The 26094-nt window shown below is 42.1% G+C and overlaps 1 protein-coding gene across 2 annotated transcripts in view; it reads left to right on the forward strand.

Annotated features, from left to right (window-relative positions):
- Nucleotides 1-26094, forward strand: part of PAG1 (phosphoprotein membrane anchor with glycosphingolipid microdomains 1) — a 107031-nt gene that overhangs the window by 58273 nt on the left and 22664 nt on the right. For both annotated transcript variants that reach the window (XM_082046236.1, XM_082046235.1), the window contains one exon: nucleotides 7163-7227. The gene's annotated coding sequence lies outside the window, so the exon portion shown is untranslated. The remainder of the gene's footprint in view (nucleotides 1-7162; nucleotides 7228-26094) is intronic.

Consider the following 26094-nt stretch of genomic DNA (forward strand, 5'->3'; position numbering starts at 1 on the left):
ACCTCGTCTCTATGCCTTTTAAACACCTCCAGGGATGGTGACTCAACCACTTCCCTGGGCAGCCTGTTCCTGTGCCTGACAACTCTTTCCATGAAGAATTTTTTCCTAATATCCAGTCTAAACCTCCCCTGGTGAGGCCATTTCCCCATGTCCTTGTAATACAAAAACTTAGATTGTGTTGGTTACATTTTAAATCTTTGTAAGGCTTTGACTTGACTGCTTTTAAAATTCTCGTGGTGATAAGTCTTCTGTAACTTGTGTGGCTGATGTCTTCACCTAGTCACGAGCCTTGAGTGGAGAACAGACTGTAGGCTCAAATGGTCTATGTCCAAGTGAAATACTTCAGTAAGATGGATAGCTCTGTAGGAAATACTTCAGCAGTGGAGACAGTCCAACCTGTGCATGTCTTCAGCGTGCATAGGAGATATGCAGGTACTTCCCAGGATTGACAAGCTCCCAGACAGAGCAAAAGGTGATGCTTGATTAAGTGTAATTATGTATTTAGTCCCTGGATCTCCCATAGATGGAGAGAACCTGCTACAACCCAGCACTGGGCTCAGACAGGTTGGAAGGACCTGATGAGGTGTGCGTACCAATGCCATGCTGTGCTACAAACAGAACTCTCACTGTAAGGAACTCTCTTAAAAAGTTAATGCAGGAGGGAAAGGAGGAGCAGCAAGTTTGACTGGAAAAACTGTAATTAAGTCAAGTCTAAAATAAACAGTGTTATCAAATTAGTTTTCATCAACAGCTAATCCAAATTTAACTAAGATCTCTAGCGTTAAGTTTTCATTATCACCTGATGCAGCCTGAACAAGTCTTTCTTTGTCTGGTGGAAGATTTGATGTAACACCTATTTAGAGAAGTAATTTACAAGTGTAACTTTTATCTGTATGGACAGAGATGTTCATAATTTGCTTAAAGATATTTGTTCTATATTTGTAGAGATTGAATTTGATATCAGGGTATAAGAGTGGCAGTAAGTCTTGGCACTCTTCATTGGAGAAAGAAACTCTTGGTCTTGTGTTTTCTGAAAACTAAATGTTGCATCCCTCTGTCTCTTGGTTGTAGATGTAAAGTAGGAGTGTGAACGTGTGTGTGTGTTGTAACAACCTGTGAGCAAACCAGATTTTTCAGAGTAGCAGCACACTAACAAATCTAATAATCCTTCTGCAACTCCCAAGACACATGCTGCTCCTTACTATCCCTGTCAGAGCACACACTGTGCTCCTTCCTCTTGCACGTTTTTAAGGAAAAGATCTCCAAAACTTTAATTCTGTGGTTCCATAATCCATCCCTCCATTTAATGAAAAACTATTGTGTGACCTAAAGTTCCCTGAGCATTATCTTTGTGGTTTTATACTCTTTGAGAGCTAAAGATGTGTGAGATATATGTGAGGGACATCTTGGATGGGTGGTGTACATCCAAAGATGTACATTAACTTCCAAAGTTAATGGTATTATTGTGGGGTTACACCAGTGAAAATGAAGTAATTTTATGTACTTTCAAAATAATTGTAAGAATTATCTGAAAGAATTCATTTTTTTTTTCACGTGACACTAAAAATAATGGCTGGATCTTTACATGCCATAGACATGGAAGGAAAAAAAAAAGACAGGCCTTTGAAAAAACAAAATCAAATAAGATCACAAAGAAAGAGAGAGAGAAGGATCTCTAAGGAAAAAATCAGTAAGCTATGCCCTGTAAACCACATATATGTAAATGAGAAATCTTTACACATCTGCTGACCAATGCAAATACTATAAATTTTGATTGTCACATGTGAGTTTGTGTACGCTAAGTACAGCATGAACCTTCAAGTAAAATGTAGAGGTGCAAATTGTTAGAGATGAAGTGAGATGGCACAGGCAAGCTGTAGCACTCTCCTCTGCTCCAGACCTAAGATTTGCAAGAGAAGTAAAGGACGGAAATGGTAGGAGAAGAGTAGTGTCAAGGACCACTGGTTTGTGTGGACTAGAAACTTAGGAGAAGCAGAAACGGGAGGAGGAATAAAGCTGGCCTGCAGGACGTTGCTCTTGATTATACTTGACCTATTTTAGCTGAAGTAAATCTTCTTGCCTCTAGCAACAAGCATCTCCTAATGTATTTTACCATTAGATGTTGCATTCTTTACAAGTTATTGAATGGTTCATGTCGGCAGACCTCTTAGGCAGTTCTCATTTAGGGCATCTTTTTGACTCTAAGTAACCGCCTCAGCACTTTTTTTAAAGGATAGAAGTATATGTTTTTTTGAGATTACTTATGTAATTCTACAGGGCAAAAATAGATCGTGTTTGAGATCCATCGGCTGTGATTCTGACCCTGGAAGCTACTTAAAAGGTGGTTTAGATATTTATGATGCTCTATCAAAGAACATTTGATTTTGTGTATTACCACAGAGTCATGGGGCTCTGCTGATATAAAGCAATTCTGATCCTGCTTAAGTCCATTTGGCAAGATGCTTAAGACAAATATCGTGATCTTATTAATGGATAAAAGGCAAAAGTTTCCTTAAGAACTATTATTAAAGAATAAAATTAGAAGAGGTGGTTGCTCATTTACAGCTTTCCTTTTTCAGCTTAATTTTGAGTCTGACATGCAGAGTCTTACTGGGAAGTTAATATCCACTGGCTCTGTTACTCAGTTCTCCTGAAAATGGTGTTGGAGTTTGGCCTCAGTGAAATGCTTTCAAACAAGTTTTTTTTCTGAAAATATTTATAAATTCTCTCTAGAAATCTCCCTCTTAATTAGATTTCTCATGTTATAAGCTCATATGCTTTAATGTGGAAGTGGCATAATTGTAATTGTCTTTTACTCAAGGTAACCCTTGCCAGTTCCCCAAAAATTTAGCAGTAAAAACAAGCCCCAAGAGCTGGGGCACCAGCCATGGCTGCCTGGCCTCGCTGATAATCCTCAAGCCTGACCTGGTAGGACCTGCTAAATGGGTGAGATAGGGCCCCTGGGGGATTGCCAGCAAGTCACCAATTAATACTAATTGCATGGGAAATTATGGTAACGCTGCAATGGTTCATCAGGGACCTGGAATGAGTTAATGGCTGTGCTGCACCCTAGGGCTCTGTGTCCCTTGGTACTTGCTTCTAGAAGAATACTGCTTATTGCTTGCTGCTCTGTTCATTTTTGCAGTGTTTTGAGATCTCAATTATAATTAATGTGGAGGAATCTGAAACAACTGCCATCTATTGTGGAGTTGGCTTGGGAATGTTTGAGTTAAATTGTAAAACTCCAGTTGGTTTCAGCAGGAATCATCACCAACTTCTCTGGAGCTGGGCCAGATCGCTCCTCGTTTTCTGATAGGAAAGAAAACAAACCTGAAGTTATGTGAAATGTTTGCAACGTGCACACCATAGTCCTTTCAAAACAAGAAAAATACAGGGGTCTGATTTTAAAAGGGCTTTCTGCTTTGCCTCTCTGATTTCCAAGGGGAGCTTTGGAGAAAACTGAGATTTAAGATGTTGCCGTCTTCCTCCCATCCTAGTGACAGCTGTAAACATCTGCTGAGGGTGTCATTCATTATCTCATCCTACAGTTGCTCGTTAAGATTGTGAAGCGCCGTGCCTTCTTGAAAATTAAACTGGTAATGCCATGGGGAGGGAGCGAACAGCCAGCGTGCTCAGAGGCTCTCCAGAGTGTGGTTTTGGAGCAGGGCAAGAGCAGCTGCCGCATTGGAACTGTGTGCCGGGGGTAACGCCGTGGCAGGGAGGGGACCTTCCTGGCCCCTTTCAGAGGACAGGTGGTGGCAGGTGGGCTGGGTAGGGCATGCTGCTGTGTCATCACTGTGGTTTCGCCTCTCCATCCTGTTCTCAAAGGCAGACAAGGCTTCAAGTCATAAATTGTATTTCATGTAACTCCTCCCCTGTTTCGGCTGCTTGCTCACGCAGCCACCCACTGATCTGAAACAAAAATGTGCGAAGCGAGGCAGGGAGCACTCTCACCAGTGCAGATCTCGTCTCCTCTCTGGGTGCTGGGGTGCCCGTCCTGCACTGACACCATCATCTTCCCTAACATCCCAGAGCTTTGCCTAATCACAAATACATATGCATTTTTCTCCCATCCATTCTCATCAGTCCGTACTCCAAGAAGAAGCAAAAAGAAAAGTCTGGGGCAGTACGTGAGCGTGCCTTTGTGCCAGCGCTGGCTCGGGCTGACAGAGGCGGCTTTGTTCCCCGGCTGTGGCCAGCTTGGCAGCCAGGGAAGGTGGGGGTCTGCGGCGCATACGGAATCGGCCCGCGGCCGAGGACGGGGGTCCCGCGACTCCGAGAGCTGCCTGAATGACAGGAGGGAGTTTCACAGCACCCCGCTGGCAGCTTGTCCTGGTGTCTTCTGCGCAATGCAAGTGGGGTTCGGGATGAGGAGTCCTTGTTAACTGAAGGTAATGTTTTTATTTTTACAGTAGCATGGTAGCGATTGCTGCTATTCAGTTATTAATTAAAATGTGGGTGATAGTACTGGGAGATGAGTTTGTAAAGTCTGCCATACTCCTTAGGAGAATAAAGCTTCAGGCTGGCATCGTGCTGGAGCTGAGGGTTATTGAAGTTTGTCTGTTCCCCTGTATGTGGGCTTCGTTCGTGTTACCCATAATGAGAAAATCTGTATGTGTTCCCATCAGAGGAAAAAAAGACCATTTAGTCTTTTCTCCAGCTTTCTTACTTTTTAAGCCAAAAGCTACTGTGTATATGCAATATTAAATGGATTTTGCTAATAGAAATACATTAGCATATAGCCATTAGGCAAGGTAAATACTTCTTCCTATTACCAGAGACAGTTCCTCTCCCCTACAGGTGCTCCCTGGGGTAGAAAACATCCTGTACAGTGGTAAAAAATTAACATTTGTTCCACACACCTCAGCAGAAAGAATAATTGTTGTTGCTTTTTTTTTTTTTCAGCCACTTTGTAATAACTAAGATTATGCAGACTATTCTAAACAGAATTTATGTTTTTGTGCAGATATTTCTCCTATATTCTTACTACTTCAATGAAATTTTTGGTAGTTTTAAAATTACTGTTATTTTTCTAGTTTAAAGATATACTTTGTCTGAGCACTTCTCCAGGTCTTTTGTTGTTTGTATTGCAGTCTGTCCCCTGTAATTGTTAACTATATTTTTGAGGGTGCATACTGCTATTTGAGGATGGTAACAAACAGGGTCTAGTAAGTGCATGCCTTGGAGCTGCGGTGGTTGTTCATTTTGTGTGGCCATATTGACGTGCTTTTGGGGTGAATGGGCTCAGCTGTTCTGGGGACCCCTCAACACAACCCCAGATCTGGAGCTCTTAATGTCACAAGTGGCATTTGAAAGCTGGGGCGGGGCGGGGGGGTGTGGGGTGTGTGTGTTTCTGAGAGGGGTAAAAAAGAGAACAGTATAATTGGTGTGCTGAAGGACTTCACTCCTTTCTCCCAGTGCAGCACTGTTCATGGCACGTAATGTGGGAGAATCCAGCTTGTACCTCCCATTTGCCCGATGGCACGTAGCAGCCCCAGAGGAGCACATGCTGCTTTTGTGCTCCTGTTCGGCTCTAATCTTTAGGGAGCAACTGTTTCCAAGCATGAACACATTGCCTTGTAGGAGAAACTCTGGAAAACATCCTGCTAGTGACAGCGGCAGCCGCTGCCCGTCACACTGGACGTCCCGCTGCCAAACCCGGCGGGGCTTTGCTCGCAGGCGGGGAGCTGCAGGCTGTGTGACCGTGAGGGGACTGGCACGATGGGACAGCAAGCGAGGGTGGCCAGAAGAAATAAGGCTTATCCATGGGAAAACACGAGGCTGCCAACTGCTCGCTCAAAACGTGGTGCCTGGGTTCATCCTGGACTGGGGGTTTGAGGCATCCCCTTCCTGTGGGTGTCCCAGCCCTGCTGATCCGTACACAACCCCCAGGCTGCTCAGTGGTGGGGCCACATCAGCACCAGGCAGGCAGGTCATGAGCCTGTTCAGTCCCTGCATGGAGGCTTTACCCCTGTGCCCCTCCTTGCTGGGAGAGGGAGAGGGAGAGGGAGAAGGAGAGGGAGAGGGAGAGGGAGAGGGAGAAGGAGAGGGAGAGGGAGAGGGAGAGGGAGGGCTCCCTGGCTGGGCAGCAGGGCTTGGAGGGATGATGCTGGACCGCAGGTCTGGCCATTTGGACATCAGCATCCTAACAATGCCTTTCTCATCAAGGAAACACATTGTAGACATTACCTGCTACAGTAAAGAGGGACATTTTAGAGTAATAAGTATATTTAGACCTGTTCATTTTTTTTTTTAATCTAACAAATGAGAGATATTTACACTCCTTACCTCCAGAAGGGAGAGAAGTGAGACCCTAGATTAGATTCTTTATGTCAGAGTGATTTTCTTGCACTTGTCAAGGACCAGCAAGTGTGGAAATCCCAAATCAGAGCTAGTCCACACAACCAAAAAAATGGAGCCAGAATACAGGGTGTTTCAAAAAGATGGACCCAATTTGAAATCACTATATCTCTGCAACCGTGAGCCACCCATGAAAGAAACTCATACCAATTGAAAGGGCAGGGCAGAAAGTTTCAAATGATTACTTGATAACTCATTAAACCATTTGTAATTTTTTGTGTAATTGTAACATTGCCATTGTGAAATATACTGCTTTGAAATTGAGTCCATCTTTTTGAAACACCCTGTAATTAAAGGGGTTGCAATTCACACCCATTTTTTCACTGGATGCTTTACCATAGGCACTCTTATCAGGAAATAAAAATATATGTGGATAAATGTGGTTTTATGTTAAATCAAAATTGGACATTTATCATTGTGAATACATGGACTTACACTGCTGTAGAGCCTGATACTTTGTTTTACTGCTGTTTTTTAACTGACAAAGTTTCATTCGCTGTTAGTTTAAAAAAGTGGAGAAAATGTGTCTCCCACACATTAAATTATCCTGCTTAAAGTTTGTTTGCTAAATGCTGCATGCCTCATTTATACAGTGACTTTTATAACCTATTTCCTCCAGAGTATATGACACTAAGCGGGCAGGGTCAATTTAAAATAGATTAGCTTTTGCTTACACAGTCAACTTTCATCTATTGTATATGTTTCTGTAAACAAAAAGATGCAGCAGAGTTAGTGATGGACGTAAGTACAGGCAGAGCCTTTGCAGTAACTTCTTAACAAGCACTTCATCATTTTTTTTCAGCACAGAAGCTTTTGCTTCCTCCCTGGGAGAGGCTGTATGAAGACTAGCGTGGCCGGTGCTGTAAGGTAAGGAATACTCCCACTGAGAGCCAGGGTTTTAGGTTCTTCTTCCTAATTTTACATTGCCACAGACTTCCCATGTGAGAAGTTGCTTCACTCTGCATCTGATTTCTTCTCAGAAGGACTTATATATGTTCAGTAGTAACAAATACGTGAGCAAAATGAACTAACTGTTTACTGTGTAGATGATAAAATGTCTTACATGATGTTGACTTTCACTGTTTTGTGAGGTTTTCTCTCCTGTGAGCCTCAAACAGTCCCTTTGGGGAAAGGATCGTGCTATGTGTCTGGTGTACCTCTTGGCGCAGCAGGTCCCTGTGCAGCATCACTTGCAGTATTTTATTAATCTTCGAAGTGTTAAACTAAAATAGCAGAGTCTGGTGTGTTTTCTGATTCCCAGAAATACCATCACTTCATGGCCTTCCCCTGCCAGCTTTAGTGTCACCTTTCCTTCTCAGCTTCACTTCTCTCTTCTCCTTGTGGGTAGGAGTCCCCATTGTCTCTGCAGCCCTTCAAACACGCACCTCATGGCTCGAGGCTTTTACCCACAGGCAGACTGATCATCGGCAAACAGCATCATTCTTACCTCTTCTCCCAGGAACTGTGTCTCTCGTGTTTTACTTTACCTCGTGCACTCAGTGAACAAACAAACAGGCAATAAATTAAGAATGTATTTGAAATGACTGGAAATTGTGTAGCTCTTCTGATTTGGGGGCCTAAAAGACAGGCTTTCAAGCAGCATTAGGCAAATTACACAGCTCACATGGATATTACAAAGTCCAGCAGTGTTAGTATAGTATATCTGGACTGCTTATTTCCTTAATCTGCTTGTTTAGAGACACCAGGAATATTCATCTTAATCATCTGTTTCCGCTCTGTAGTAGGTACAGGAGGAAATACCACAGAGAGCCCTGTCACTGGGAAAACGCATCATTTGAATGTGCAATGTAAATATTTTAACTAACCAAATGTAAACACTGTTTTGCCTGTAGGATGGGAAAAGAATGTCACAGTCAAAAATTAGCTGACATAAGAGTGACCCTGGATAGATGAGACACAAAATTGTGTTCACACATTTTGGTAATCAAAACAGAGCCCTTAATGAATTGCCTAGTGTGAAAGGAATCACAAACACAAATGTGCCTGACACAAGATGGTCAAAAGTCGCTGTTTTATTAATGTTAGTGGGAAGGACTTCCAGGATTCATTGGAATCTTAGGTCCATGGGAAGGATGATGTGAGATGACAGATGAGATGATGTGAGATGTTAAGAACTAGGGGGAGGCTGGAGACCCTGGAGGAGAACCTAAACTCTAAGTGTGCTCTGAATATCCATTCTCCTCCATGCCTCTGGCTGTGACTTGTGGTCACCATGCCAGGACAGTTAATTCAAAAGTTTTCAAGGGTTAGAAGGTGGTAGAAGCAACAAAGACACTAGATAAAACAAAGAAGCACCTTATTTCGGGGGTGTCAAACTCCCTTTCACCGGGAGCCACATCAGCCTCGCGGTTGCCTACCAAGGGCTGAATGCGAGGCTGATGTGTCCCCCGGTGAAAGCGAGTTTGACACCCCTGCCTTATTTCATTTATGGACATGCTGTGGGTTTTTCAGTTGGTGGATTCAAAGGAAAGCAGAGCTCTTGGGGAGCTCAGAGCAGCTGCCTATGGTGGCTTCATAAGTGCTTGAAGACTTACGGTCAAGTGGTACTTGATGGAAACCAGACATGGGGTTTAACTTCTGGTGCTGAATATGGTCCCGAGAAACAGTGCTATAGCATAGGATACGGAGTGGAATAGCTAGGACTTTTTAAAGTTGATTTTTGCTTGTATTGCTAACAATGGGTAATATATTAACATCTATCTCACATTTGCTATTTCTTTGTTCTTACAGCTGGAAATTTACATTAACACATAGGCTTTAGGGCTAAAAATGTCATTTCCAGGGTTAGAAACCCATACTGATTTTTGTCATTGTCCTTGTTAGGAAGGGAGAGCTGGAAACACGGGGGAAGACAAATGGGAAGGGTAGCCCCTAGATGACAAATGCTTTCTGTTGAAGAACAGATTAATCAGCATAGAGTAGCCTAAGAGTGTCATTGTCTGCCACTACTACAGCAATTTAGATGTAGCCAAATGAGCAAATCTATTAAGAGTGAAAATTATCTAAAGAAAGTAGAAGAAACCAAACACCTAAGTCATCAGTGAAAAGAAAACTACAATAGCATTTTTTTTTCTGTGTGGAGGAAGTTAAGAGCCTTTTTTTTTTTTGTATGGGTGAGAAGTGATGAGAATAGATGAGAATACCTTTGATATTATCCTTGAATAAAAATTCTGTTGCTAGAAAATCAATCATTTTATGCAATAAATTCATGCAACTATTCTCGCAAATACAGATAATCCCGATCTTCTTTACCTCCCAGACAGACGTATCAATTTTCATGGAAAGCATGAATACATTGAAAAGTAAGAACTTCATTTTTTCCATTTAGGAGCAGGAAGCTCATATACTTTTGCTAAAGTGCTGTATTGTGCTTGCCTTATTTATTAAAAAAAAAATAAATCTAAAATGGCTTGGTTTAGCACCAGAAAAAAAGGTAGGAACAGCATAGCATCATAGCATCATTTTTCTAAAAGAAAACAGCATTATTTGAAGAAGGGTTTTAGATGGCTGATGAGAAAGAGGGAATTTAAGAGGAGGGAAGAGAAGTATCGTTGAAAAATGTTTGGAATGACAGTGTAAACCTCAGGGAGAAAGGGAATTAGATAAAAGAAACTGTGAGAGTAAGAATAATAATGTGAAGGGGAACAGACTGTGCTGGTGAGATCTTTTGACCTAGGTTTTGAAAAGAATTCAGAATATGATCTGCAATCTCAGTCTTTGTTTGGGAGGGGGAATGGAGTGTTTCCATGTACGGTAAAGTGGAGTAATAATGTCATTGCCCTAGCTGTTAAAATATTTTAAAATCTACTTCAAACTGATTATTTATTGCAGTGTTAAAGTATGGACTGTTGTTGTCAAAAGAAGGAGAAACTGGAATAGATCCTAAAAAGTGGAGTGAAAGCATAATTTATGCTTCCTGAGAGGATATGGGACCACTAGTCCAGTCCGGCTCATTCTCACTCAGTTTGCTAAGAGACTGGTTTTTAGGAAGCCACTTTGGACATAGCTGTAAGTGAATAAATCTCAAGGTTCAACTCTGCAAGGAGAACTTGGAAGTCTCTATCACAGCCAGGGATAAATAGGATGCATATCTTGAGTACAAAAGTGCATTGAGGGTGCCTTTGCAAAGCACGTGAAGACCATGGCATCCCAAGCATCTCTGGCATATATTTGAGAACTGCCTTGGGTGAGACAGTTTTTCTGTGGAAGGTGGATGGACTACATGGGACTCCCATGTCTATAATTGCTTCAGAAGCCACTTTTTCATCATGGTACAGAGTAATCTGTGAACTTTGCCTGTTTAGTCATTTCTGTGTAAGAGAGTTTTCAGATTCATATCCACATATCACCTATTCCAGATGAACAGCACTAACTTCCAGCATTAGGTAAATCTGTCTGTGAGGTGAAATTGTATTTGCGCTGTCGTAGTCTGTCAGTAGCCTCAGACAATCTGCTATCATCAGGCTAAATTGGTTTCTTAGTTCTGCTCTTGTGGCCCAACCAATTCCATTTCAGTATATGTCAATTAAGGAGAGTATGCTATAATAATATTTTATATTTGCACAGCACCTCTCATCCCAGAGTACTGTATAAATCATGTATATTCAACACCACTGACCTTTCGCAGTCCCTTGAGAGCAGGAGAGCAACCGTTTTACAAAAGCAATACAAACCATAGGAATTTTTTCTATGTAATACTGGGAAGAACCCATTAACTACAGAATGAATTATATGTTCCCTAAGCTACAGCTTTAGTTTTTAAAAACCTTTATTGAAAATTTCCTTAAGATAAGGTGCACGAACCTACATTTTGTGTACACCATGAACAAAGGGCTAATCCAGCTTTCCAAGATTGGACCATTGGAAACATTGCGCTATTGCCTCTAAATGAACGTAAGAGTATCACTGCTTCTATACCTTGGCTGTCATTTCGTCTGTAAATTGTCACCTCTTCCTGCAGTATCTGCCTAAAATCATAGAGTCATCAAATAGTTTGGGTTGGAAGGAACCTTCAGAGCTCATCTAGTCCAACTCCCCTGCAATGGGCAGGGACATCTTCAACTAGATCAGGTTGCTCAGAGCCCTGTCCAGCCTGGCCTTGAATGTCTCCAGGGATGGGGCATCTACCACCTCTCTGGGCAACCTGTGCCAGTGTTTCACCACCCTCATTGTAAAAATTTTCTTCCTCATGTCCAGCCTCAATCTCCCCTCTTTTATTTAGAAGCTATTACCCCTTGTCCTGTTGTAACAGGCCCTGCTAAAAAGTCTGTCCCCATCTTTCTCAATGCCTTCTTTTAAGCACTGAAAGGCCACAATAAGGTCTCCCTGGAGTCTTCTCTTCTCCAGGCTGAACAACCCCAACTCTCTCAGCCTGTCCTCATAGCAGAGGTGTTCCAGCCCTCTGATCACCTCGGTGGCCCTCCTCTGGCCCCCCTCCAATAGGTCCATGTCTTTCTTGTGCTGAGGACCCCAGAGCTGAATGCAGGACTCCAGGTGGGGTCTCACCAGCACAGAGCAGAGGGGCAGAATCACCTCCATCGAACTGCTGGCCACGCTGTTTTTGATGCAGCCCAAGATACAATTTGCCTTCTGGTCTGCAAGCGCACATTGCCGGCTCATGGCCAATCTCTCATCCACCCTGTAGTCTGCATTCCCCCCCCCAGCTGCTGAGGATCCTCCCGTCTCAGTGTGAGACGTACAGCAAAACAAATACATCGGAAAGCCCATTTAATTGATTTTGAGGGATCCGAATGTAACTGATATTTTAAGGTATTGAGCTGAAGATATTCAGCATGGCTATGCTGTGGGCCAGCACATGCAGAGGAGAGATGAGCAAGGCCAAAGGAACAAGGAGGGCGGATGATGGCAATGAATTAATCTTCCTGGCATTCAATGCCCTATCCCCTAAACATTAAGAGGACAATCTGTAGCCTACTGAGATCAGTTAATGTCTGTCCCTGCAGCCCTGGAGCCACGGGGAATGGCAGTGGTCTGTGAGGGAGCTTGCCAGGCCCTAGGTCTGCCCGGGGCATCCTTCTTGTGATGTGCAGCAAATGGATTACACAGCCCCAGTTAACTGCAAATGCCATGGATGGTAACTCAGTTAACAGTAGATTAAAAGAATCTTTAGGTTTTCAGTGTATTGTTTTGCCATTTGTCTCTCTTTGTAGCTTGTCTGGGTTTAATGTAGTTTATTCCATTTAGGAGCCTTACTGAGACAAACCCCATTAAAGCAGGCATTATAGTCCTTGTTTAGATTAGCAGTCAAAGCCACTAGATAATGATGCTTAAAAAAAAATCTTGTATTTCTCTCATGGTCATTAGCACTGTGATCACCACCAACCTTCCTACAACAGTGTCTTTTTTTTTTTCTCTTTAAATCCCAGAGCCAATTGTGAATGCCTCTAATACAGTTTGTGACACTTGAACTGTAACATTTATCTCAAAAATAGCAGTTCTTGCTCTTTGAGTGCTCATAGTTGCAAGAAATCGAATTGCTGTATGTAAGACTTGTGGTCAAAAACTCTCATTACTAGCTAATATTTTGCAAAGTTATTTTATTGGGGCAATTTTCTTTCATTTTATTTTGTAGAGAGGCTTTCTAGACATTCAGGTATGTACATGTTCTTCTCAAACAACACCCTGGCCAGAGAAAGACATTTGCACCCGTCCTACCATGATAGTGACCAATATAGGGCCATTTCAGTCCTAGACTGATGTGGGCAATTAAAATAATTTCCTCACATCACGTTTAAAACAGTGACATGTAATTCTAGGACAAAGCCTCTCAGCACCTTTTTCCAACACTCGTCTGCACTCAGAAAATGAGCAGCTGCTATTAGATGCTGATGTCTTTTGAGGGTGAATGGCCATTTTCGGACATGTTATTAACTCTGTGCAAATGGGTGCATTTTCCAACCTAGTGCACAGAGTTGACCTCACATGCTATTCTCTTTACAGGTTGTAGTTTTGTTAACCAAGAAGAAAAACAAGAAAAATTATGAGCTTGATGTCTCAGGCTTGGTATCTTGAAGGATGGAGAATGTCCATCTGTAATTGCACAGTCTGGTCTGTAGGGACCAGACTGTCACCTTAGAGGTGTGTGAAATTGGAGGACTCTTAAGGGCAGAAGGCTAGCCAGGACAATTAACATTTCTGATAATGCAGCTGATTCATTATATCAGTACTGCTGTGTTTTACCTACTGTAGATGGACGCTTACGTGCCTGAAAAGAGGCACTCACCCTATTCTTCATCCCCTATATGTACAGACCAAAGTTGCCCTGTGTTTTCACTAATTTGCCAGCCCCAGGTATGAAAGCCCAGCAGTCACCTGAGGCCCTTGGAGCTGCTCATCAAAGCCTCAGAACAGACTGAATGCATATTTTAATCAACGTATTTCTATATAAAAAGTGACACTTTATTTTTTCTCTCTTCCTCCTGGAGAGGATGAAGATGTGTGCACAAAAAAAATGTAGCATATGGAGCCTTATCATAGACTTGTTTTGGCTTAAGACTCTTCTGTGTTACCACTGGCAGTGTGATCCCCCAGCCCCTGCTCCAGCATGTCGGGGACAAGTGGCCCAGAGTGCCAAATGTAGAAAATGTTAGTAATTTTTGTTGGACTGTTTCTCTATTTTTTCCACCAATATAAACCCTCTGAGCACAGAGTCCTTTTTGTTCTTCTGTTGTATTGTAACCTGAGTCACCTAATCCTTGGGTTTGGGTGTTTCTTGCTGGATTTTGCTCACTAGAGCCTCTAGTTCTGCTCTATTCCTACTATGTGTTTTGTCTAACCTTGCTCAGATTAGATAACTAACGCAGTGGTTAAAATACTGTCATGTCAATGTTCTATGCTTGTCTCAGAAGCAGTTGTACATGAACCAGGATGAAGAATGAGCTTCACAGTAGAATAACGCTGAATTTAGTATTCAACCAGTCACCAGACTGGCTTGATTTGGCCTGTTGTTATTTTTACCTAGATAGTTGCGGCAGTTAAATTAAAAGCCATTTCCCAATTTCCAAACAACAGAAGTGAACCAGATGTCTGGAAGATATTATCTTAATAAAATCCATTTAAAAATATGTAAATCCTCACTTGTGAGTTCCTGATAAAGAGAGAATAAATTCCCGCAGTTCCTTATTTATTTAATTTGTATGCCATCATAACTGTGAATGAGGCTTTACAAAACCACGGGGACATAATCTTTGCCCTAAAGAGATTGTAGCTGAAATTAGACACAACATATAACCAATGGCTTCAATAGACAAAGCAGGATTACACCAAATAAAAATGATTCATGTTGTGTATATTGCATATGTTGTAAACTTGTGATAATACAGTTACTTAGAAAAGACCTGTTTGTTACCCTAAATATGGTGATTAATAACAAAGCTCTGGAATAAAACCATCATTAGTGTTTGCTGGTTTAAACCAGAAAACTTGAGACACTAATGACTAATCATTGCTTTCCTAAGGGCAGTTTAATTGGAAAGCTGGATTTAATGTAGGCAATATTCAGTGTCGTATTTGATTTTCTAGATGCTGTGGCCTCCAAGGATCTTCACTCTGTTTTTAGACCCTTCTTCTAAGCTAATGACATTAAATTTGCCTTCCGTGTTTTATTACATGATGAAGGTAGAGCCTCTTAGGGGCTCTATCAGGACTTCCATGGTTTCTTCACCCTTCATTGCGCGGTGTGCACAGTGGATAATAAGATTTCTCTGAATTTTGAGTAAAGGAGTGTCTTACTCCATACATGTAGAGCTCTTTTTCTATTAGTTAGAAGTACCTGTGTAATGTTTTGTTTCTGGGATTAAGCCACAATTGTGCGGTACATCCCTGTTTGAGTGTTCTCAGCAGAAGAGGTTACCATTCTCATGTAAATACTGCATGTACTTGTATCAAATCCTCAGGCTTTATTTTGACATTTGAATATCTAGACTTTTTGTTTAACAGGACTTTGGGTAACAAACTGACTTTTAGCCACTGTTTCCAGACTTCTGCTAGAACAGAGCTCATCTCATCTGTTCTCGGGAAGAAAGGAGCAGGTCACACACCAGGGGTGGGAGCAACATGGGCTGGGCGAGGGGCATGGGGCTGGACACCTCCCCACCTTCCCAGCCCCCTCAGTGGGCAAAGCTTGGGGTTTTTCTCCCCAGCAATTTGCTCAGATACAAAAGGGGGTTAATGTACCTGCTCATCTACCCCACAGGATTCTGCTGTGGCTAATTAGTCAATATTTGCACAGCTCTGTGAAAATGCTTTAGAAGTGCCAATTATGAATTATAATTATCTTGTGAAAATGATTGGGAGTCCACATTTGCATGTTGATTCAGGCCATAGGAGTAAGCCTTTCAAATAACGTCTCTTATTTAAATTCTTTACCTTTTCCTTATCTCTTGTTGTGTGGTTTGGTTTTTTTTTTGGTTTTTTGGATGATGAGAAACATTAGTTTACCCTCAGGAAAGACCAGGTCTGACTGTTTTTAATAACGAGTTATGTACTTAGTCACAGTAGGTAATTCTACAAACCAAGCAGGACACACTCAGAGATCGATTCTGTCTGCTTGGCAGATGGTTTTACACAATCGGCATCAGGACAAGCCTGCTGAGACTTTAAAACAAATACTTCTAAGTAACATTGCCATAAGCCTGTTAATACAGTGGCAATTCCTGTTTTAAACTCTGCAGAGCTCCTACTTTATTTATATCCCATCTATTTACTGAAGTATGATAGATTTACTCTGGGAAGAGGCTAAATCTCAGCAGGTTTACACTGAAGGCTGACAATTAAGTTTCAGCTTACTTTCACAAAATGGTAACTAATGCTTAGCACTAACTGCAGGACACTTAGCTATTTTTCATAGCAGCACACCAGTATTAAAGACAAAGTGAGAATAGCTTACAAAATAAGTCCATGATTTGACTTACAGTTTTTTATATTCCTGGAAACCTTCTCTTGCAGAAAGAATACTTTTGTATTTTTCTTAAAGTCTCTGCATTTTCTTGTAGCTTTATAAGTATTCCTAGTTTCTCTAACTGGATAATAAGAGGCTTTATTATTTATTCTACTTTTATGTAAAGTAGTTGGCAAATAGTTGCCTCTAATGCAGATTTAATATTTTAGTGTGTCGATTTGTATGTTAATGTATTAAAAAAAAGAAACCTAGAGCTGCACGAAATTCCACAGAGGGGACCACATTCTGCCTGCAGTTATTTTATGAGAACCATTGGAACAGAATTGGGCCAAAAGTTCCCTGCATACCTGTCTTTTTGCAGTAACCTAAAATTTTAATGGGGAAAAATTAGAGGGAAATGAACACTTTGTTTAAAAATGTTCATGAAGGGAAATGTTAATTTTTTTTTCCCCTGAATATGGGTCTTTTGACAGTTGTTTGCTAATCTTCTGCTTACATTTGCATTCTGTAGCTGCACGGGGATGTTTAATGCAACATTGATATGAGCCCATGCATTGATGCTCCAGTAGAGGGGTCTTAAATATTCATATGATGGCCAGACTCATGTGGTTTTATTTGCTTCTTTTCTTCTCTACCCCGAGTCCTGAGCACCATCAGATAATTAAACATTATAGAGTCTGTGGTAGTGAACATTTGAAAATCTGGAGGTTCATTTTTTGTCCTGCCAGCTGGAAGAAGTGTGATGCTCAGGCGTTGTTCTGCTTGGAGAAAAGTGTTAGACTAAAATGTTTTATCCCTGCATAAATCCTTATGTCTTTCTGAGAATGATTTAGTGGTAAGAGCATTCAGCCTCGTGTAGGAAATGATTGCAGATGGAAGGTGCTTGTATCTGTGTAAAAAGTAAGCATGAAATTACTGGTAAAAGATTCAAGTGCAAATGAAAACGGCTACATTTAGGCAAGTGCTTGCAAGGCTCCTTCAGGCCCTGTTAAGAGTCAGCAGCCACCTTCAGCTGCCCACCCAGAAGCAGCTGGTGCCATTTGAGATGCCTTGGGACATTTTTCATAGTCTCTAATCTCTATTTGAGAAGCATCAGAGTTTTCTGTAGGTCCTGGGCGTTTTCTGCTAACCATATCCAGATGCAGGTTTCATCTGCCTAAAGAGAGGGTATTGAATACTGTTTTAAATGTCACAGTCTATGCCCCTTGGCCTCCAGCTGCCACTCCAGAAGGGCACAATTCTTCTGCAGTTCCTGCATTAAGTTGCTCATCTCTATAGACATATTTGCATAGACATCCAGATAGCTCGGATGTCCCCAGCCAGCTCAGATGATCCTGGCTGCCCGTGTTTAGGCAATTAAATGGCACCCCCATGGGCTGGTCAGGCACATCCCTTGTGAACCATCACTGCCTGGTAGCCCCTGGGAGCGTTCAGACACATCATTCACACATAGACACGCATGGGCATCTCACGCATCTCATGATGGGTGGCTGACTTCCACCCATCACATCACACGTGTGACATTTCACTGAGCCTGCAGTGCCGCCTGGGACTTCGTTGACAGAAAATGAGAAAACTATGGAAGGGCTGAGAGGAAGAAAGGAGAGAAAGCTGTAGTTGCTGCTCATATTACTGCTCTGTTGTGCTCTGTAACCCAGCTGGTGAGATGCACTGTGAATCTGACCCATGGTCTCCCGATTGTCCTGTCTCATCTGCAGAGCCACAGAACAGCAATGTGGGCAATCAGGCCAAGTCAGAAATCTGCCCTGGGGGAAATCAGTATCCCTGAGGCTTGATCACTGGGCAGCACCAGCACAGTGCAATAAACTGGGACTTCTGAAATGGGGCAAATGACTGTCTTTCTGAGACACCAGTAGGTGCTCCATGGTAACTGGCTTTTTTTTCCTCCATCCATTTTGGCTGATCTTTGAATTTTCCATTATAATTTTGCCTTTCCCTTGCCTTTACCTGTGTTTGCCAGCAGTGCTGTCTTTGCCTATTAGCAGTTGTGTAACAGCTGCTGTGCTTTTTCTTTTTTTTGGCAGTTTCCCTGCGGATTTTGCTTGCTTTTTTGCCCCAAGCCTTTTTGGTGCGTGTCAGCATTTTATCTGCATGCACTAGGGGATGATAGAAGCCATGATCTATTTGGGTCAGTGCATGCCTGTGTATAATCATTCCAAAATGAGGGATTTTCTAAGAATAAATTTTCCCTTACCAATCTGAGTTCTTGTTCTTGCCCACATAATATCTGCTAGCTCAGTTCTGCTGTTTTGAGACTTGTGACACTGGGGTAAAGAGAGTGAGGAGTCTTTCTGTTGTTTTTGCTTTCTTGCAGCCAAACTCAGTCTTGCTTTTCTCCTGTTAGCTGAATAACTCATAGAAATACATAGCGGAGCAAGTAGTTTCGCAGCTGACTCAAACTGAAGTCTGTAGTCATGTGCTACAAGTCAGCTGAAAATTTTGAAACGATTCTTGGAAAGTATGGGGTAGTTGTTTTTCTGATAGTAGCACGTCTCAATTGATATTGCATCTAAGTAAATGCAGAGCTGGGTGACCTCTGCTTTTCAGGCAGTTGGCCAGCTCTTCGTCACAGTCGAGAAAATCTTTCAACAAAAAGAAAAATTAATTTGGTATTGCTGCCATCAAATTAACCTGTAAGTGTTTCAGTGTTCAATAACTAATGGTCACCCTCTTGATCTATGAATGGTTTCTTTGAAAATTGTTTCCTTCTGCAGAATCTGATTGCTTTACAATAAAACTGTCTCCCTAAGCGATGGAAAAGGATAAAAAGAGGCTTGTTCACCTTATAGCGTTAGGTTATCCTTTAAAATGAGCCATGTTCAGGAGGGTATTGCAGCAGGCTGAGCATGGCAAATTTCTCAAAGAATAAAGATAAGGCGGATTAAACCCAGACTGCTTGGTGAAGGAAAAGCAGACCTGAACAGTGTATTGTAACAGCGATGTAATGGTAAATTGTAAAAGTTAACTAGCTGTTGAAATTACTGGGGGGACGAGTGGGTGTATTGTACCTGGATATGTTCTTGAGCTGACATCTGATTATCATGTATATGTTTGAGTCTCGTGTGTTACTTAATTTATCACATTTTAGGTAAGCACTCCTATGACTTCATTCCTACCATTTCATTCTCTGAGAGAGTGTTTTAATGTATTTCTTATCATCTGCCCTTTGTATTTCTTACATACCCTGCCTTTTCTTATCACTTGGGCATCCTAATATAAACAGGCCATAACCAAAGTAATCAATAGATGTTGATATCAGTACTGGTAATTTTCTGAGGAGTTTGTGTGAGTATGTTTCATTGGTATATTATTATAGAAAAATAATGGGGGGGGGAAGGGGGGAAGAAAAGAATGTTGCCCAGAGTGGGACATACTCGGCTAATGGCAAGGGTGGCAGTGCCCTGCTAGAAGGACCAAGCCTGGAGGTGGTTGGAGAACTGATGGCAGCTCATGGAGCCATCATGCAGAAGTGAGCTGTGGAAACACTGGTGTGGCCTCTGGAAAGGAGGAGGAGGCAGATATGGAAGGAGGAATGAGGCTCTATGTGTGTCACAGGGTGGGTGAAGGTACCAGAAGAAGGCAAGACAACAGAGGCGGAGGCTTCCTGGCTGTGCGGGAGTGGAGACAGTGGCTGTCGTCACGGTGTGCATGCATGTGGACATAGGCTCAGACCCATGTGCATGATGTGGTCAAATCTGCATGGCTGAAAGACTCTGCTCAGCTGCTGTGTGAAAGAGACATGCTCAGTACTGACCAGCCATACAAAGGTTTTGAGCTTGCTGTCTGCTCTTCCCCTCGTACATCACCAGTGCGAGGCTGTTGTTCTTCTTACCTGCTCTGCCTTGACTGTCTCTCCTGTCCCTGGGGAGCAGTTATCCTGTATCCAGTATGGGTCTTCATCAAATTCCCGTCTTATTATTCTCCATCAAAACCTTAACAAGAACCAAGTTCTGTGGGGAAAAGTAATGATTTTGGTCAGCACAAAACTGAAACCTCGAAGAAGAAAAGCCAGGCTGGTTATCGATTGTGTGATGAGATGCTTGTCTTGCCTACCAGCAATTGCTTCTCTGTCATCATGCTTTGGCAGCTCTTAACTCAGAGTAGTGGCAAAACTTTTTGCACCAGGCATGATGTATTTATCCTTCTCTCTGCAGTGCTACCCATATTGTAGCGCTTCCTGCTAAAATAGTGCTCGTGATAGTAACGTGGGAAAGCACAGAGGCAGGGGAAGTCTCACAGAATTAGTGATGCTTAAGTTGCAGAAAAAATGATGCCAACAGGCAGCAAAAAGAACAGACTGGAGGAAGGGGAAAAAAATGAATTTTTTTTCTTTTTTTTTTTTAGTCATATGTTATTTGACAAATTCAAATTTACAAGCTACAGACCAAATTCTGTCTTCTGATTCTTGCTTAGGTGCAGGAGGGGGTATATTTTTATTAGAGATCATGATCATTCATGTTTAGGAAATGTTCTGTTTATATGAAGTTCAGGCTGCAAAGTAGTTGTTAGTAGACTTTCAGACTGGAGATTTCCCTCGAAACAACATGATAAAGTATTTATTTTCTGAAGCCCATCTCCCTTCGCAGATAGTTTCCTACCATTAAATGTCCTGGAGTCAGGAGAAAGAGCCCAGAACTGTGACAGGCAGCTGCTTTTGCTGGGTATGTAAATGCAGTATTCATACATAGCTTTATTTCTTTTCCACCGAGTATGCACCAAATGTCTCAATTAAATTGAGAAGGGAAAGACCTGGTTTTCATTAGCTGTGAAGACTTTTGGAATTACATTAGTTGCAGTTCATTAGATCTTATAATCGTATTTGCTGTGTGTCATGATGAGGAAGTGAAGGGTTTGGGTGTGCGTAGGGGGAACCCAGCTCATAGATCATTCCCACAGGACCCATGATTAGCTTGTACTGCCGCGGTCCATTGGGATCAAGCCTAGACTTTTATATTTCCCTCTCTGCAGCAGGCAAGCAGGCAGATAAGATGCACCATGTGCCAGTACATTGGTGTGAGGTTTATTTTGCCTCACTACCCCACGCTCCTCCAGCTGGCAAGCAGGGCAGTGCCTGTGCTTCACTGGGAAGGTGAAGCCACCAGAGTGTCCTGGTGTTTTCATTTGCTCCAGCCCTGCTTCCAGCTGAAAGGACAGAATGACATCATTATGCTGGTCTCAGAGAGAAATTGCAGTGAAACAGTGCAGCAATATGAGGCCATGAGAAGACATGGTCTGTCGGTGCTGCTGCCGCCGCACAATGGCTTAGCCACGTTTTCTGTTCTGATGCGTCAACCAAGGAAGTCAACTCAAACAAGTGTGTCTGAAGACCTTTCCCATCAGGTCACCACACATTAATCTCCCCCGCTTTTGTCCATGATTTATAGGTATCTCTTCTGCTAATTCTAGGTGTCTGAAAGTTCACTGGTCTATAGAGGAGACTGGGTATGACCAGGTTTGAAGGTCATATCTGGTCTCCACCTCTGACAGTAGTCCTCTCTCCACAGGCAGAAGTTAGTCTTTATGACCATGCAGAGTACACAGGCAGCCAGATCACATTATTTTCAGATGACTGAAGTTAAGGCAGCGCCTCCCCTCAAGGGCCACACAGCTGTTTCCACATCAAGGGAGAAAAGGAAGATCACATAGATGCAGCACTAGCTGGGGACGCCAGGTACCTGGGATCAGTTCTCATCTCTGCCAGAGAGCCCTTCATAAACCACCAAATCCTTCTCTGTCTTGGACTTTTTTTTCATGAAAAGGAAGGTTTTAACACAGGGATTCTCTCATGTGTTGCCTTGGTCTTATCTAGGCAAAATGTAAACTCTTCAGGACAGGGACCTTCTCCAGCAATGAAGGCGGCCCTGCGTGTATGCACCAAATATTTAAGAAAAGCTGACATTCCTAAAGAAATACAAATGCTAAAAAGTTTAAAATCAGTTTGCTGAATGAATTAGAGTGAATAAAAAAATTTGAGTTTGAAACAGGTCTTCACCTTTACAAAGCACATCATTGAGTGAACACTGTTTTTGTGAAATTGCTATGTTGCTAAGCTAAATGACTGATGGATACTTCTCTTGTTGTGAGAGAGTTACTGTTTTACTCAGTTCAGTTGTCACTAATTTCTTTTGCTTCAAGTCTATTTAATCTGAAATATGAAGAAGCCCCTCTGATGTAATTTGTGCTGCACCTCTGAGGACCATCACTTAGGTTCCCTGGAACACTCCTGTCTTTCAGTCATGGTATCTACCAATATCATATTTATATGCTAGTGTTGGTACTCAGTAATCTGGGCTTTCTAGATTTAAAATTATTTGCTTAGGTTTTTCAAAGTTAGGGTGATTTTGGTGGGCTTCATTTTAGAGGGATCTCACTCAAGACACCTTAAAAGGCTGTAATATCCAGACAGTTGGATAAAAGGCGTTTTGTAAATTTCTCCGTTCAGATGGAGTTAATCTCACTGTAAGTAATAAAATTTGAGCAATCTAGAAGTTAAGTATCTGTTTGGTGGAAGTCATTTAGCTTTCTCCTGTGGTGAGAACAGAGGTGAGATCCCATAGATAGTGTCCGGGTGAACAGAAGCTTATTTTTAGAGACATAGCCATACGTAAATTGAATCCCACTCCAAATAGAAGTCTTGCTTATTATTAAAAAAAACAAAACAAAACAAAACACTTCTTCAGCAGCATTTCATTGGGAACAATCAGAGTACTGTGTTTTGCTGCTGCATATTTTGCAATCTTCTGTATTTTTGTAATTTCAGAGTCTTTTGAATTGGAAGTAGCCTCTGGAAAAGTACTATCCATTGCGTTTCATAGGCCTGATTCAAACACCAATTTGAGAACAAGTATAATTGCCATGGATTTTAGAGGTCTTTTAGGTCAGACTACAGAGGCAATCTCTGCGTGTGCCTGCTTTTGCATTATTACCTGAGTTTGCAAAAGGGCTGCTCCAATTGTTGTTGCACTGTAAAGACTAACAGCGGGCTTGGCGTGGTAGATTTACATAAACAGCAAAGTGCAGTTATAAACAGGCTGTGTTTAATAAGAAGTCGCATCTAGTTCCAGGAAAAGCAAAGCTATCAGGAGTAGTTGTGTCAGAGCTGGAAAACACTTCACAAAGACAGCTTTCATTTCTATGCACTCTGAAGTATGCAGTAATCGTGCTCTAATTACCTCACTGCAGCCAGAAAGCAATATGGGATATTGTGGGGTGTGGGAAAGAGAATAATATGCTACAATTAAGCTGTAATCTTTGGCATGGTCACTCGTCAGATAAAGCTTTTCTGCTGTCGCATTCGAGACAGTCATTGTTGGGCTGCGCAGGCCTGCGGAGAATATGTGGTGGTGTTCCTGGGAGCTGTTTCACAGACATTTCATTATTGGTTTCTTCCTCAGCAGCTGGCCTAGCCCAGCCAATGCTCTGTGCTTACAGGCTGTGTCCACAGCGTTCCGCTTCTCCCTGCTTGTGCCCGGGGGGGTTGTACCGCTGGGAGTGAAGCGGCGGTAACATTATTAGCCACCGTGGAATGAATTTGTGAGCTTCAAGTTATTGGTTTAAAAACCTGTTTGCTCGGGACCTGATTTATAATGGAAGATACCTTTGGCAGAGATTTGTGAACGTATGGGTTATACGCAGAAAGACCTTGAGAATATGGGAAATAAATGTCCTAGTTATGTGATAATTTAGGCACGTAATTATGCACATGTATTAACCCCGTGATGCAGACTGCGTTTTGCTGGGACATAATCATGTTCACATACAATTATGCTCACTTTCCTTTGAAAATCTAGTTTTACGGTGTACTAGAAAACCTTGCTAGTAACATCTCTTATTTTCTAAGATTCTCCAGCATTTTAATAGAAACTATTCCACCGCCTTGAATCAGGCTCTTGAATCCACGTTTAATTGTTCGTACAACTGTCCTGAGCCTTCTGACTTTCCCAGATGTCTTTCTGAGGAGGAGAGGGAGCATGCAATGCATTGGGGTTGGACTAGATGACTATGATTCTATGGATGCAGGCTTATGTAGAATCGCTAAAGTTCTAGTAGGAATAGAGGGGAAAGTGTGGAGGCAGAAGTCAGGTCAACTTTGAATATGTTGACCTTGAGGTGACATGGTCTGACAAGGCATGAATGAGTTGATTGGAGTATGAATGTAGACTGTGGCATGGATCAGCATTTACTGCTGCAAAAGCCTTTTTAATTTTTTCTGCTATGTCACAGATAGATCATTTCAGAGAGGCTTGTTTTTTCTTTAGGAGATGTTACGACTTAGAAGGGGTTAAAAATGACCGGTGTTTTGGGACTGCTCAGTTTTGTCTTAGATCTGGTTTTGCATTATAGAGCACACACATCCTTTGATAAGCCGGCTATGATTTCTGTAAAAGTAGGTACAGTGGGGAATTAGATCAGAACCTCATTATTCTGCCGCTTCACAAAGCAGAAACATGAGCTATTTCGAAGGCTACGGCACGCACAGTCTCTGCAAGGCTCGGCTGACAGTCTGCAACAGCAGCGCAGTCCATGTCAGTAATTCCTTCCAGCATCAGGCTTTCAGAACCAGGCCTTAATTATGTGCACATCTGGTCTTCTGCAGCAGTTCTTCACTGCTTGGAATCAGACGTGTCTGTCTTTAACTGTTCTTGTTAAATTGGTGCTGCCAAGCCAAGCAGCTCGAAACACAGCTGCACCAGAAGAGCTTTTATCTGTTGTAGGAAAGGATTTATCCTGATTTAGTGCACAGAAACCCCAAAAGTGAAATGCAGTAGGTACCGCATGAGAAAGGTGATCTTGATTTTCAGGTTGCATAGTTCGGTACAGAATCTACATATAAACAGCTAGCAGCTGAAACAAGCCAATGCAAATGCAGAAACAATAACATAAATCAGTCTTGAAACTGTTTTACGGTGCATTTGGAGAAACTTCACAATCTTGATTCTGATGACACTGTCGTGTTAGGAGAGGTCCTGCCAAGCAGGACCTCAGTCCAGAGAGTAGTCCTCTTGCCTGTCATCTCCAGAAGCATTTAATAGCAATTGCTCTTATGCACCTAGCACCAATTCAAAGCAAAGATAAAGTTTGTGTGTTGAGGCAATTCCATAGCATCATCTATTTCAGTGTAGCAATGCCTGACAATTATCTGAATTTTCTCATTTTGATACAATGTCAACATCTTTGTATTTACTTTATTAGGTACTCATGCATGTTATTGCTATTTTGATATCTTAATGTAGTTTTTGTCTTCTATAACAGAGGTGGTTGCCCCAGACAACAAACAAAACTGGGAACTGTGAGAGAGACAGAACTGGTGAGAGGAGTTGGAGTGGGTAGAAAGCTGGGCATGTTCTGTGGTGGAGGAGGACTGACGGAAGGGGGATCGAGGTCAAAAGGACCTGCTGTTATTGCATTCTCAGTCTGAGATACAAGGGATTTGGTTTTACCAACTTAGAACAGCCTGAGGCATAGTTTTAGCTGCAGTCAAAAGGCTTTTTCCCAAACTAATCCCAAGCACCACTCAGGAGTTAGCTCTGGTCAGGGACCACTCCTTGAAGACAGTTTGGATACAACCACCATTCTCTAGAGAATGGGAAAGTTTAAAAGTGTGGGCTCAGGGCTGCACCGTGCCAACTGGCTGTAGTACAAGACAATTATCCCTGACATGTTTAATTTACTGCTATGGATGTAACCTTAATGTTCAGAGCACAACTCCCACCAACTTGTGCATACAGGCTCCAAACCAGGACTTGCAGTAGGAGATACCTGTGAAAAGTTTG

This window comes from Streptopelia decaocto (assembly GCF_964273445.1).
Source record: "Streptopelia decaocto genome assembly, chromosome: 2".
NCBI lineage: Eukaryota > Metazoa > Chordata > Aves > Columbiformes > Columbidae > Streptopelia > Streptopelia decaocto.